At 33.9% G+C, this 14,479-nt stretch overlaps 1 protein-coding gene across 12 annotated transcripts in view; it reads left to right on the top strand.

The window, feature by feature from the left end:
• The window catches only part of PCDH7 (protocadherin 7), a 402,244-nt gene that overhangs the window by 294,447 nt on the left and 93,318 nt on the right, over positions 1 to 14,479 (top strand). The window contains exon 5 of one of the 12 annotated variants that reach the window (XM_074322191.2): positions 11,428 to 11,449. The exons of the other annotated variants lie outside the window; for them this stretch is intronic. The gene's annotated coding sequence lies outside the window, so the exon portion shown is untranslated. The remainder of the gene's footprint in view (positions 1 to 11,427; positions 11,450 to 14,479) is intronic. 12 annotated transcript variants of the gene reach the window in all.

Genomic DNA, 14,479 nt, shown 5'->3' with positions numbered 1-14,479 from the left:
AAGTTATGTAGGGTGGGGAGAAGCATTAGAGAGGTTTATTTTTTGCTGTAGAATTTGCCTCTAGATGCTAACTCCAATTACATCATGTTATGCAACTGGATTCTACATCTGCTTCAAAAACTCAATTCAAGATATTAAAATAAACTTTCCACAGGTTTTTTTTTTTTGTGTTTTTTTTTTATTCAGACATTGCTTCTTACTTACATACTCAGTTTAATAATCACAGGAATTAAATTCTGCCTTTTTACAATTTTTCCATCCAATCTTTTGTTCCCACTTCCTTTGCTTCCTAAAGCTCTCACTTCCTCATTCACATTCACTCTCATCTTCGGTTGCTAGCGTTTCTGTAGCTCCTTTTCTCTTATATTAAAACTGGTCAGGATTTTTTCCATCCAGAAAAAAACCCAATTCAACTATCTTGCCCTGAAAGTTCTCACCCTGATCAATTTCTGCTTCCTCAAACTCTGACTTTTAAGTTTCTATTCTATTACTTCAGTTTGGTTTTCAAGTTTCCCCCTATAAGCTTGTTGAATGAAATTGCCTTTTTTTGCCGATGGTATCTTTAGAGTTTAAGGAAATATTTCTTTCTTTTTCACCAGTTGTCTCATTTATCATTATGCTTCATTGCCCTCCGTTTCTCTTCATATTCCTTCCCCTTTATACCAAATTGGACCTGGGTTTCAAAGTCACTACATGAAAATGCTTCTCTTCACAAAAAATGTACCCCCTCTCATACAAAACCTCAGGAACTAAGTAGTTATTTTATTTCAAAAGGACATAATTGATCACTTTCAATAATATTTTTTAACAAAAATTATGATATAAATAACCATTGTGTGCATTAAAATATTTAGGTATTTAATTTTATCTTTTGATTGGAAATATTCACATGAGTTAATTAATGATGCCTATTTTAAGAATGTATTTTTAGAATGAGGACCATTGGAGCCTAACTTCTCAGTGTCTTTTAAAAAAATTCAGATAAACATTTGAATTGAGAAACTGTCAATATCTAGGTCTCATTTACCTACTGGTAATGCTATTCCAGAACACTTTTATGGTTGTAAAAATCTATCGTCATTTCCCTGCCCATTGCTTCCACATTCATTCAGTAATCTTGCCATCTGTTTCACTGCAATGGCAGCCCCAGAGGGCAGGGAGCTATCTTATCTGTGCAGTGCCTTATGTAAGTGTGGATTCTCTGTCAGCATTTAAAAAATAATAGAACTTCAAATAGGCTTGATTTAAGCCTCCCTAGTCAGCAGTTAGTCTCCATGACATGAATCACTCTTTCAAATGGTAATTTGCACCTGTTACCTTCATCCACAGGTTGGAAAACACACCTTAATTAATTACACCCTTGCAATGTGGGAGATTGTATCCTCAATGCTGAGACAAGGAGACTAGGGCATAGAGAATCAACAGCTTTTCTGATATTTCAAAGCAGATATTTCAAGAAGAAAATTAGAATTCAGGTCACTTTTCGTAGAGTGATCGATGAGGCTCTTTAGGAATCTGTGTCTTTTGTGGCAGAAAACATGGTGATGGCATCCCTTCCAGTAAGAGATGTACTTGTCCTTAGCTTATTCTGTAGCATCAATTCAATATGACCTCAGAGAACATCTATGCTTCTTAATAGCACTTTTCCTCTCCACTTTGGCAGTGGCTGATGTCATCCACAGAACCAAAGAGCAGGTGGCATGCAAATTACAATTAGGTGAACATAGCATTAGAATATAATTCCCCAAATGGTGATGCTGCCGTGCAATTAAGCTGCAACTAAGGGACGAGTATCTGACATCAGATAATCATTTAATAAAGGAAAATGGGAGGCAGTTTATTATTTTAAAATGCATGTTCTTTAAAGTTCTTTCAGGATGAGGAAGGATTTTCTTTACAAACAAATGATCTTAAAATGTTTGTGTGTAATTATGTTTGGCACAGTTAGTAAAATGTTTATGATAGTGATAAGTGTTTCTTTGGTGTACGTCATTAGATGTTCGTAAAAATGATACATGGACTTTCACCTTAGATTTTTCACTGTCAGGGAAAATGTTGTCTGGATTCATATGCTTTTTGTTCCTTGAAGTTGAACAAAATCTTAGGAAGTGCTAAGATAGAAACTTTATAAGGTATTATAAATGTCTTTTGCATCAATATGTGCAGTGTGTCTTTATTATTTTAATTAATATATTAATAATAGCTTAACTAGTATTTTGCTTGGTATTATTTGTTGTTTTTCACTGAAAGTAGAAAGTAAGAAATTACAGTTCTTGAAGTATAGCAATAATAGGTTCCACCTCCAAAAGACACAGAAAGCAACACCACACACACACACACACACACACGAGTTTTTGACAGTAGATATTAAAATCTTACTGTAATTATTACTTACATTATTCATTATAAACCTATACAATTATTTAAATATGCTATTAGAATCATAAAGTAAGAGGTGAAAACAAATACAATTTCTTCCTTAGTGGTCAGAAGCTTAAATATAAGCAAAATAAATACAAAGCTGACTGAGGGAGTATTTGAGATAGAGTAAGAAATAATATAGATAAGAATAGTGTTTATTGATACCTTATTTTTCTTTATAATTTAAAATATACGGTATGCATCTCCAAAAATCATATTACTTTATGTTTTCCATTTAGGAATGAATATAAATGTTACCATACTTTATATAGTCTTCTGTGATTTGATTTACTCACCAGAAATTTTGTTGGTGAGATTAATGCATGTTGATGTAAGTAGCTATAATTTCACTGATTTTTAATTGTTTATAGCATATTCTTAAAAGCCTACATGAGTTTACTTTTTGATTCCTCTATTGATATACATTGAATCATGTCTAGTTTTTTGCTATAACTAACAATGCTCCTATGTATACTCTGTAGTATGTATTTTAAAACCCTAGCTCTACCACAAATCTGTTGTTAAACCTGGGATAAGCTACTTAATTTCTCTGACTTGAAGGCTCCTTGTAGTTTAGAAATGATCATAGCAACTTACCACACAAAAAGTGTTTGCAAAGAGAAAATATTAGATAATACACGCAAAGTACTTAGAACAGCACCTGCCCATAAGTGCAAAACAAATATTATCTATCATTATGTTATTTAGATAGTTTACCCCATTATAATATTTTACCCCAAAGCAGTGAAACCATCTCTATGTGGATCAATGACCCTGAACATTAGAAGATACTGGCTTTTTTACTCAACATGTTTTGAAACACCAAAATCATAGATTCAATTAAGCATTTGTCTTTAGTATTGTAGAGTTCACTGTACTTTCATGAAATGGTGGGGACATTTGAGTGTTCATTTCTCCACCATCAGATGTGAGAATGAGAGTCTTTGAAGGCTGAAAGCCAACTGAAGGCTCTTCCTCAAGAAGAGGACTCATGGCTTGAAGTAGGATGGTCTGTTGTCCATAGTTTATAGTTTTGATGTCTTTTCTGCAGACCCAAATCTAACTCCTACTACTCTCCTGACTCTTATTCTTATCTCTGGAGCAATGTAAAAGAATTCCTTGACTACACACATTCTAACTTTGTTAGAAAAACAAAAGACTTATTTTTTTCTAATTGTTTTGTTGGATGGTGTATGTGTGAAGAAAACAATCAGCCACATTTCCTCTTAAGCTGAGAGTAAATTAGATCCAACAGTCAGATGATTATATATATCCTCAAAGCAGGATAGGTAAATTGCAATAACATCAAGCCAACAGAATTGCTGGGGATTACAGACGAAGGTTGTGCTCACTTAACCTGGAATCTGACCTCAGTTTAAAAATCATCGGGTTAGATATAAGCAGAGCTTCCAAAAGGGGTTCTAGGATTGTATGGCGTTGCCTTCTGTGTCAAGGGATCAAATGCCTTGGCCTGAATGTGTATTTATTAGGTAAATAAGCTTCATTGAGATATAATTTTCATAATGCAATGAAATGCACAAATTTTTTTCTCAGAGTATATTTCAGTGAGTTTTGACAAATATGTACACACATATAACCACCACCCCAATCAAGATATATGTTCCTCAGATAATGTTTCCTTGTGTCTCTTTGCAGTCTCCCCTCATCCCTCCTCATAGCTCTCTGACCCACCTTGGCAATCACTTCTGTGATTTTTATTACTGTCTATCAGTTGTACCTGTGCTAGAACTTCATGTAAATGGAAGCACACTAATGTAAACTTTTGTGTCTTTTTATTTTTCAGCAAATTGTGACATTTGTAAAAGGAGAGAATGCTTTTTCATTGGCTTGTGCTATAAAATTCACTTAAAATTTGTACATGTACACTGATTGAAATCATAAATCATTTTAGTGCAAATATTTATTAATAGTATATTGAGTTAGTTGAAGTAAATTATAAAATGCTTCACCTGAATGCATAATGCATATCTACCATTAATCAGAAATTGGAAAGATTTCTTCAGTTTAGGTTAGAGTTGGCCAAACCAAGAAGAGGCAAAAATTTAGTCATTCCTCAATTCATTAGGTAGGTCTTTACTCATCGCATGCTTAAGCAGCCTTATAATTTAGTAATGTTCTTATAATCTGGATCATTTGAGCTAAACATACTGTTATTAAAGGCCAAAGTGCCCAGATTAATGGCCTCTTGTGTGTGTGTGTGTGTGTGTGTATATATTTTTTTTTTTTTCGGTTTGGACACAAAAAGTCAAAATTAGAAAAACGAAATCATATGCCACTTAGTAATGAAATGTTTTCCCCTGAGTCATCATTCAAATGATATGTGTGATGAGAAAATACCTGGAGCAGAAAAGCACATGGGGATACAGAGCCCAGGAGAGGGGCTGAAAAGTTTTATCAACTTTGTGAGGAAAATTCAAGGGAATTTTGATAGTATTGACTTCCCTTTAACAGGACTTGCACAAAAATATTACTCTTTAAACTTTGAAAAGTCTATAATGCTAAACCAATTTACAACAAGAACTCTGTAGGGATTTTGTTTTGTGTATGCTCATCCATTTACATGACTCTTAGGATGAAATTCTACATTAAGTGCTGTTTCAAAGAGGGTGCAGTATACATTTTTTTTCTGAAATGTGTTTCTTCACAAGAGAATTACCTAGTGTATATGATACATACGATCTACCTACTGTTAGAATTGTTTGCTTGGTTATTCTTCTGGGGATGCTTTATGCATGATGAAAATGTTCTCATAGAGTGCTGGCTTAATATTCAGATATGAGTACTTTCTTTTTCTTCACCTCACCGTCTTCTACTCTGTACATTTTAAAGAGCAAGATCCTGGTTTCCCATGTTGAAATCCAGTCGTTGCTAATTATCATGGCTGCAATTTCCAACCTCACAAAGGAAAATTAAATCATGGACTCTTGAGGGCTGGAAACCATGAACAATTCTAGAAAAGAACCCTGAAGGAGCACAACACAGCAGACAAGTTGAAGTTTAGTGGGGCCAGTCCTGCAAATAAAAGCATTGCTCCCAAGCATGCCAGTGCTTCCATTGGCATTCCTTTGCTAATTACTCACATTTTCATTAAGGCAGGGTGATTTCCCCTCCAATAAACTGTTCCAATGTGCTTATGTAGCTTTTCAGCCCAATCAACATGCTTCTTTATGTTGAAGATATAGAAATGCCACTGAATGATTTGAGTTATTTCTAAAGAAAGTAATTCTGCTTTATAAAAGCACACTGTAATATTTCTAAGGAATAAATAAACGCTATATAAGGAGCATAAAACAAACCAAGGGTTAAAAAAAAGCTTTCTGTTCAGAGAATTGAGTATATAATTTCCTTCCAGAGACTCATGTGCAACAGGGGACAAATGGTAGCGATGGGAATAGGAAAGTTAATCAGAAAGGTAATCATGTGAATCCAGGCGGCATTCCCTCTGCAACTAGACACTAGTGTTTCTGATCGACAGAGTGTTCATCGAGTTAGGGCACTAAGGCTTCCATCAGCTGAGTGTGTAGCCTGGCTCAGTAATGTGGAAATGCGAAGCAGTCAGTCACTCAGTATCATTTGAATATGTACAAGTTGTGAAAAGTGTGATTTTAATTTATATGTTTGTTTGTTATTTGAGTGATTATTATTTTCTTTCTTCTTCTTCTTCCTTTTTTTTTTCCTGGTAAGATCGGAGAATAGCAAAAGCTTAGCTATGTAGCTACCCCTAGTAATCATCAAAATATTAGAGTATCAGCAGTGAGTCAGATATTCTTGTTGCTAAGACTTTTTTCCCCACAGAAGTATCTCATTTCCTTTTGATCTTTGCGTGTTGCCTCGGTGATTGTTAATTACATTGACATGGTGAATATTTGACATTTTGGTGAATAGTGTTGTGGTAATTCATCAAAATCATTATATATAGGTTTCTGTTTAGGTATATGCATACAGAATACATATTATATACATGTATTTATGTATGTATGTGTATGCATTTATGAACAGTTTATGCTTCAAGTAAAGAGAATCTCCTACCTTATTCTCCCTGGAGTTTATGCTGAGCATTGGGGAAAGATCATATATGAATGTTGACCTCAAGGATTTTGCTCCTTTGTGGGAGAGAGCTACACAAAAACAAATGTGATATTTAAAAAGTGTAATAACTATCATAAAAATATGGATAAATTTCAGTGATAGATAACAGAATAAAGACATTGCTTTCAGAAAAATAATGCACATAAAGAACTTAGTGTCTGGCTTAAAGTAGTCTGAGTTGCTTGTGTTATCTTTATGTGAGGGGATTAAACAGATTTTCATAGAGTAAATGGCATTCACCTGCAGAAGAAAAAATATATAATTTGTATATATGAACATTGAGAAAAGGCAGGAATAGCATAGAAAGATGAATAAAGGTGAAAGAAAACACTTAATCTGTGTCAACTAATATTACAATTGAATGATCATAGGGCACAGAAAATATTAGGAAGGTAAAATGGGTCCAGATTTACAAGGTCTTCTATAATTAAGAGGAAGTTGCATATGAGAAAAATAGTACAGAAAACAAATGTACAAAATATGATAGCTAATTTGATGAGAAGGCAAATTAAAGGGAGGGTTCCAAGAAAATTATTGGTGAGTTAATAGACATTAACACATTTAGAGAACAGAAAATATAGAGAATTGACTTATGGAGGTATTTGATGTGTTTAATTTCTGACATAATGTTTGAGGTGCTTAAAATATTTTAAACATAGGAAGATGACCAGGAATATAGGGAGAGGAGGGAGAAAAAAGAATTAAAATCTACGACAAAGATAAATTTAGAAATATAGGTACACAAACCATCCTCATGGAAGTGAGTTTAAAGGCATGGAATTTCTGAAACAATTATAGAGATGAACGAAAAAAAAGACAAATACTGTGGGGAGCAATTAAGCTTAGGGAATGTGTATATGTGGGTGGATGTAAGACTGACTTAAGAGGAACATTCAGAGAAGGAAAACCAAGAAAGTCTGACATCATGAAGGCCAAGGAGTTTTTACCTGTCTCAGTATTTTCAGGTGATTAAGAGAGGATGAGTCCTGAGCAGACTATTGAGTTTATAAAGTAAATCTTTATACACTTTCAAGAGAACACTCTGGCATGGCAAAGGCACAGGTTAAAATATAAGGAGCTTAAAACTGGATGGGAGATTAGAGAATGGAGACTGTTGCATGGAGTTTACATTTCTCCAAGGATGTCTTATGATAAGAGAAAAGCGAGAAGATGGCAGCTTCGGATGGAATTCATGCCAGAAAGTAGCACTCTGTTTAATAGATAAATGCTGCCTATTTAAATAAATACATACGTAGGTAAATAAATAATAGTGGTGCATGCCATTGAGGCAAAATAATGACAGGTTCATGTAATATAACAAATTCCACATTTTGGTGGGTAGCAAGAAATTAGTAAATTGTGCGGAAGGCCAGGTGTACTCAGCATTAACAAAGTGGATTTCAAAATTTATGTTCAAGGCTGCACGGAGAAAAACCGAGGTATAACACTATTGGTGCACATTTTAAAAATATACCTTTTTTATAACAATATATTGTTAATCACATCCCATATTTCTATGAAAATGCGGAGTATTTGACAAAAATATATTTTTCATCCTCCCTTTTCATTTCCTTTATTCATTTAATTATCAGTACAAACACGTAAAACAGACTAACAAGACACTGGTTTTATATTTCATTGAGGGTTATTTCTCCGTTTGCTCATGCCGAAGGGCTAAATACTCTCAATTTTATGTATTTTATATGATTTTTTAAAAGATAGTAGTAATTTATTTTATCTTGGATAATAAATTAGAACCGTACTTGTAAACTACTGAGTAATTGCTACTACTAAGTGGTGGAACAATTTTAGTATTCTTAGAAATATAATTTGGTGTTTTAGTAAATAATTATAAAATAATCTCTATGCTATTTAATTGGTAATTTGGACTAGTTTCTTGGGAAAGTAAATCTAATTATAAGATTCATTGTAGCTTTCTTTCCTTTTTTTTTGTTTTGTTAATTTTGGGCAAAGTTAGTTACTTTTATGTACATATTTCTCAATTTTCCAGAGCTGAAACACAGATGCAAAGAGGAAATGCAGTGGCTTTTTGGCCCCTCATTCCCTGCACTGGGTTTAACATCCAGCAACCAAGGTTTGGAGAGTCACTCCCAAGCCTGCTATATTACTTTGACTTTCACCTCTGTCGTGCCTCTTCTATGGCTATGGCATGATAAGCAGAATGGCAGGCTAATACAAATCATGGCAACATATTTTGAATCTTCTGTTGCACACAATTCCTGATTTGTTATAGGTTGGCATGGGTATGTGTTAGTAAAACATTTTTGGTTGAAATCCTCAATACTAAGCCATGATGCTCCCTATATGTTCAGCTATTGCAACGTTATCTTTCCTGTACTTATGAAAACCAAAACTACACTATCTATATCCTTGCATTAAATTTGATAGTATTACAAAGGCTGCCTTTTGAGGAAAAGTTTGAAGAATCAGTGTGAATAATTCTTTAATCGCATTGCGTTTTCTTAAAATTCTGAAACTGAAAGGCAGTGATATCATGATACAGAAAAGAACATCAATTTACCTTCAGTATTCTCAGATAGATAACTGGTGTCAAATTTCAGTAGCATCCTCAAGAGGGCACTGTCACCTGTTTTATATAGTTTATAATTGTATCTTTTATTGATAAGACCCTTTGCAATACATGAAGAGTGATTTTAAACTATTTCTGTCTGGAACGCACTGTTTCATTCTTTACATCATTTGCAATCTTGCTACCTATAGCAACCCTGCCTATCTATTGTTACCTGGTTGACTTGTGTATGAGTAAGTTAGCAACATTTGACTGATTTCATATCAGTAGCATTTTGTAGGTTGTTCCATCTATCAAAATAGCGAAGGCTGTTTAAATCTTAGCTGTAACTTAATCGAACGGTATGTTTGAGCACTCCCTTTATGCTTATTATTAATGAAATAGATATGTGTAGGTAGTTAAGTTTTGGCGATGAAATTTGAGGCTTAGCTAGGATAAATATTCCAGTCTATGCCTCCTTAGTAAGACATTTGTGCAACATCCTACTTAACATTAATTATTCTCATGTTTGTATTAAGATGCAGCTTATAAATGATTTTACTTTCTATAATAAGTATACACACACCATGTTTAACTCTGGAGTCAGACCTCTTGGGTTTAAGTAGCGGTTCCATTATTTATAGAGGATGTGAATATGGACAAATGACTTCTGCTTGGGTTCTTATGAGGATTATATATTATAAAGGTTATATTAAACAAATGTTATTAATATTACATAGTTCAAAACTTCTCCATTGCACTTGCCATACTCAAATTATCTGACTTTTAGTTTGTGCAAAGTGTGGTTGTTTTCCAGTGATTGAAAATGTTTAACTTTGTTTCAAAGTATACATAATGCCTTCGATTACTTAGGCATAGACTTAAAAAATCCTCATGTTTTGAAGGCATTTCTAAAAGTATGTATACACACACATACACACATAAATTTTTGTGGAAATTCTGTTCTAAAGTGACTTAGATTTAATTATCCAAAGAGGCAAATTCTTTTGAAGTGAGTATTCTAAGGCATAACAAGTTAAACATTTTTAAATGCATTATTTTTGTTTAAATGGTACTTAAATCCATCATATTAAAATATATCCTTCTCAAAAGAGAAATGATTCTAACGTAATATTTTATTTTTGCACAGAAATAACTATAAATTTATACATTACAAATCCATCATAAGAATATATAAGCATGCAAATGGTTTATTTAATAATTGATATACAGAGATAAAAGAGAATGAAAGGACTATAGTTGCTACTGTAACTTTCTGTACACAATAGTGCTTATTTATATTTGATTTTGACAGTATTTGGGTACTTAAATTTGACAGTATATGGTTTCAAGTTAACTAAGATATTTACAATTTTTTAAAATTAGGTTTAATTTTCAAATACATGAAACTTTCTTTGTCCTCTGGCCATAGAAATACGACATAACAGAAATTAAAACAAAACAGATAAGATGGACTCTAAATGTTCTTGAAGATTAAACTAATGAAGAACTTCATGTGGATTTCTCCTCAGCTGTTGTTGAGGGCAAATACTCAAAAGCAAATCCCCCTGCATTTGTCCACTCTCTAATAACATGATTGTCAATTCATAATCTTCAAAGTGCCCACCAGTGCTCTCAAAACTAGGTCATCACTTACTTTGTTTCTTTTTTTAATTTAAGGATTACAAACTTTGGACATGCACAGCTGCCTCTTTTGGACAAATGCTCACTGTAACAAGAGTCACTGTCTCTGCCTTTCCCTGATTATCTAATTACTGTTACTCCATAGAAGTCAAACAATTGTCATTTCTCCTTTCTCAGAACTTACTTCTCAAAATGCACTCAACTGTAACAAAAGAGAAATACAGTAGGGGCAAAGAGAGAGACTGCTCAGTTAGTGGATTGATTGATTGGATGGCTGATTGACTTTAGAGCTTCCTGTATCAATTCATCCTTTCTAAAGTTTGAAACCAATGTTGCTTCCTGGAGTTCCGCAGGGCCTTATTTAATTGGATGTCTCTCATGATTACGAGGGCAAATACATCAGGTGTCTTTACCTATACTTCACTCATTTTGATCATTTCCTTCCTTGACACTAGTATTTATTTCTAAACTCAGAACTAACTTGAGAGAGGTAAGAAAGTGATTTAAGTTCCCATTTGAAAGAAAAATGTCTTTGATTTAATCTGTGTAATGATTCCTCAATTAACATTTCAATTTATTTTATTTATTTATTTATTTTTAACAATTCAGGGCTGTAATTCCGGTCCCTGTTTTATATTTCAACAGTTAGTTTACATTTTAGAAGAATACTGTAAAGAAGAAGTGACACAACAATTACACGTGTGTTTTGTACTTTCTTCCAGGTTTTCTAAAGTCTTACAGACGGTAAGCACTTTGAAGAAAAGGAAAATAAAACTGTCTTTCTCTGTTTCTAGCACATGTCTTGCCGGAGTACTCTGATGCTTTGGGTTCCTTACTGCATGCCTGATTAACACTATCCCATCGTGCTTGATGGGATGGGAGATACCACTTATTCTGCCTCATTAAAAAGCATTCAGATAAGCTCGCCCCCCCCCAGTTTATTGAGGTATAATTAATTCAAAAATCAAATTGTGAAATGTTTAAAGTGTTGCATGTGCACAGGTAACATGTGGCTTGGTTGTATATTTTAACAATAATAAATATAAGTTGCATAATATTTGCACTCCTCTAAGTTTTAATTAAAGAATTGCCTGTGTGAGGATTTGTTAGAATATGGATTCCATAAGGAAAGGGACCTCTCCTTCCTGTTTCACATAATTATATCAGTACTGTTCAGTTCAAGATGGGTTCAGTTATAGGTACTCAGTGAATACTCTTTTGAATAAATGTATAAAATAAAGCTATTATTAATTATTAAATATTATTAAATGATAGGTAAATGAATAAGAACATTTTAGGAATTTTGAAAACTGAGAGGTTAATGGGACATGTTTCTGGACTTCTTAAGTATGGCTATACTCAGTCTCCACACAAGGTATATATTTACCAACTTCAAAAGCACATTAATAATTAGAGTATTAGAATACTGGGTAAAACTTATTCTAGTTTTTTAAAAAAAGATTACATCATACTAAGGGATATAAATATTGACACTTTCTAATCCATGGTAATAGAATTATTACTAGTCCTTAGGCTTGATGTCAGTTAGAATCTTTCCATATTAGTAGGATCCAAGACTAATTTGCTCTGATTAGCAGAGAATTACTTTGCAGACTTTCTCTTCATTTCTGCAAGGACAGACCTGTTATTTCCAACCCAATGAATTTATATGGGATGCCCACAAAAGTCATCAGAAGCCTCAAGCTTTTACGACTAATAGTTGATTTTTCCATGTGCCAGACACTCAGGTTTTCAGAAGAAAGCATCACACTGGTGCTGTTGAAAAGAGAAAAGGGAAAAGCTTAATTCCTTACATAAGGTTGTTGTTGCCATTCAATAAAGGAAATGCACTTCACCCAGTGCACTGTCAGTTTTTCTTCCAAAGGATTTAGAAAGAATGTCGCATCAGAATGTTGTGTTAACAGAGTCCCGCAATGTATAAGAACAAAAAACCTTTTGAGAAAAAAAGCACTAGAGAGGAAAAAGACAACTATGACGACATGGTATAATTCATCTGTAAACCAGAAACAGAGTAGCATGCTGTGGGTATAATGTAAAAGTACATTTTTATATTGCTACTTGAAAAGGGCTTCAGGGAAGGTAAGCTAAAATGAGAGTAGAGTAATTACAAGCATCAGGTCACATGAAAGACCATTTAGTTAAGATCAACATAACCCATTCCTTACAAAGTCCCTGACAGCGTGTGACTTAGCTAGCAGTTTGGAGATTGTATGGGTTGTTATAGGCTTACAGTTACCTAACAGCGGAGCCAGGTAGGCATATGCAATTGAGAGGAATTCAGACAATGAAAGGTAGGAAGGGAAGCAAGTAGCCAGTCAAGAAATAAGCTAATTTTTTTTTTTCTTGCTGGTAAGACGGATAAAGCATAAATTGTTAAAATTGATTGTACTTGTTAATTACATTGCCAAGTGACAGAAAACTTCACCCAAATTAGCTTTAATCGCAGGGAAGTTTATATGTTAAGGGATTTGAAAGTTTCGAATTTGACCTGGCACAACTGGATACAAGGTCAATTGTGGCCACCAAGGTCCTGTTTTACTCTCTCTACATCTCGATCTCTCTTAACATCCACAGACAAGTCATTTTCTTCTATGGTTAAAATATAACCCCTGTGACCCATTCCAGCACAGTCTCAAGGTCTCTGATAGGGTCACATGGATGTACCTGAACCAATCGCGTGGGTGGGAGAAAGTGATATTCTCATTGGCTTAGGCCCAAATCACGTGTCTACCTTAGAACTAGGGATGAGACTTAGTCCACAGCAGCATGGGCTGAAAGCTGAAAGGGGATAGTATTCCAAGTCTAAATAGTGTATTCACACTAAAAACAGGGGAAGCAGATGCTGGCAGCAAAAACACAACAAATGTTTACTATGTTGGACCATAAGTCAGTAGTTATAGTGAAGGCCCATCTCTGGCTGTGACACTAGGTGCTCAGCATTTCCTTTTAAGGTCCCTGTGTTCAGCAATTTGGCTTTAAGAAAATGCTTTAGGAAGCATGCCCTCAGGCAATTCTTGCAAAATGCTAGGTTTATGTCAGCTTCATTGCCCATCAATTTCAAGAAACAGTTTATAAAATTATTCCTATTTTGGAATTGCATGTTGATTTTGTAACCACTGCATTCTATCGTACACACTGCAAAACTATTATTTATTATACTAAATATATATATATATATATATATATAGGTGGGAGTAAATATGAAAAAACAATTTTCACATGACATAATTGTACTGGCAATTACTATGGGCTCAGAAATACAACGGAAGTATTGGGAAAAATAAAAATATATGTACCCAATGAGATTGCAGGACCGATCATTTACACAGGTGCTATTTGGTTGTAAATGGTGTCTTTTCAATGTGACCCATGCTTTATTATGAAGAATTTTTAAGAATTTGTTCAAGAATTAATTGTTCAAGAATTAATTAGCTTCATGAGCATTAACGACAGTGAAATAATGTGAAAAGACATCACTGTCGGTCCCTCGTTTTACTGAAATCATGTTTATATTAAAGAGAAATGTGAAATTTCCCATTGGCCTTGCTGTTTCTAAGAAGTCCGTCTTTATAATGGAGTGACTTCTACTTCTACAAACACTGGACAACATAGATATAATTAGGTATATAATCTTTGTAAGGTACTTTAGAACTCAAAAAATTCAGTCATACTTCCTTTAACAACTCTGTCAATCCAATTTTTTAAATCTATATTTTAGAGATCGGAAATGGGGCTACATAAATTTTTCAGGGT

Source organism: Rhinolophus sinicus, chromosome 1, assembly GCF_057876585.1.
Source record: "Rhinolophus sinicus isolate RSI-liver-muscle chromosome 1, RSI-T2T, whole genome shotgun sequence".
In the NCBI taxonomy this organism is placed as follows: domain Eukaryota; kingdom Metazoa; phylum Chordata; class Mammalia; order Chiroptera; family Rhinolophidae; genus Rhinolophus; species Rhinolophus sinicus.
Note: the sequence above shows the minus strand (reverse complement) of the source record. Positions and strands in the feature narration are given on the sequence as shown.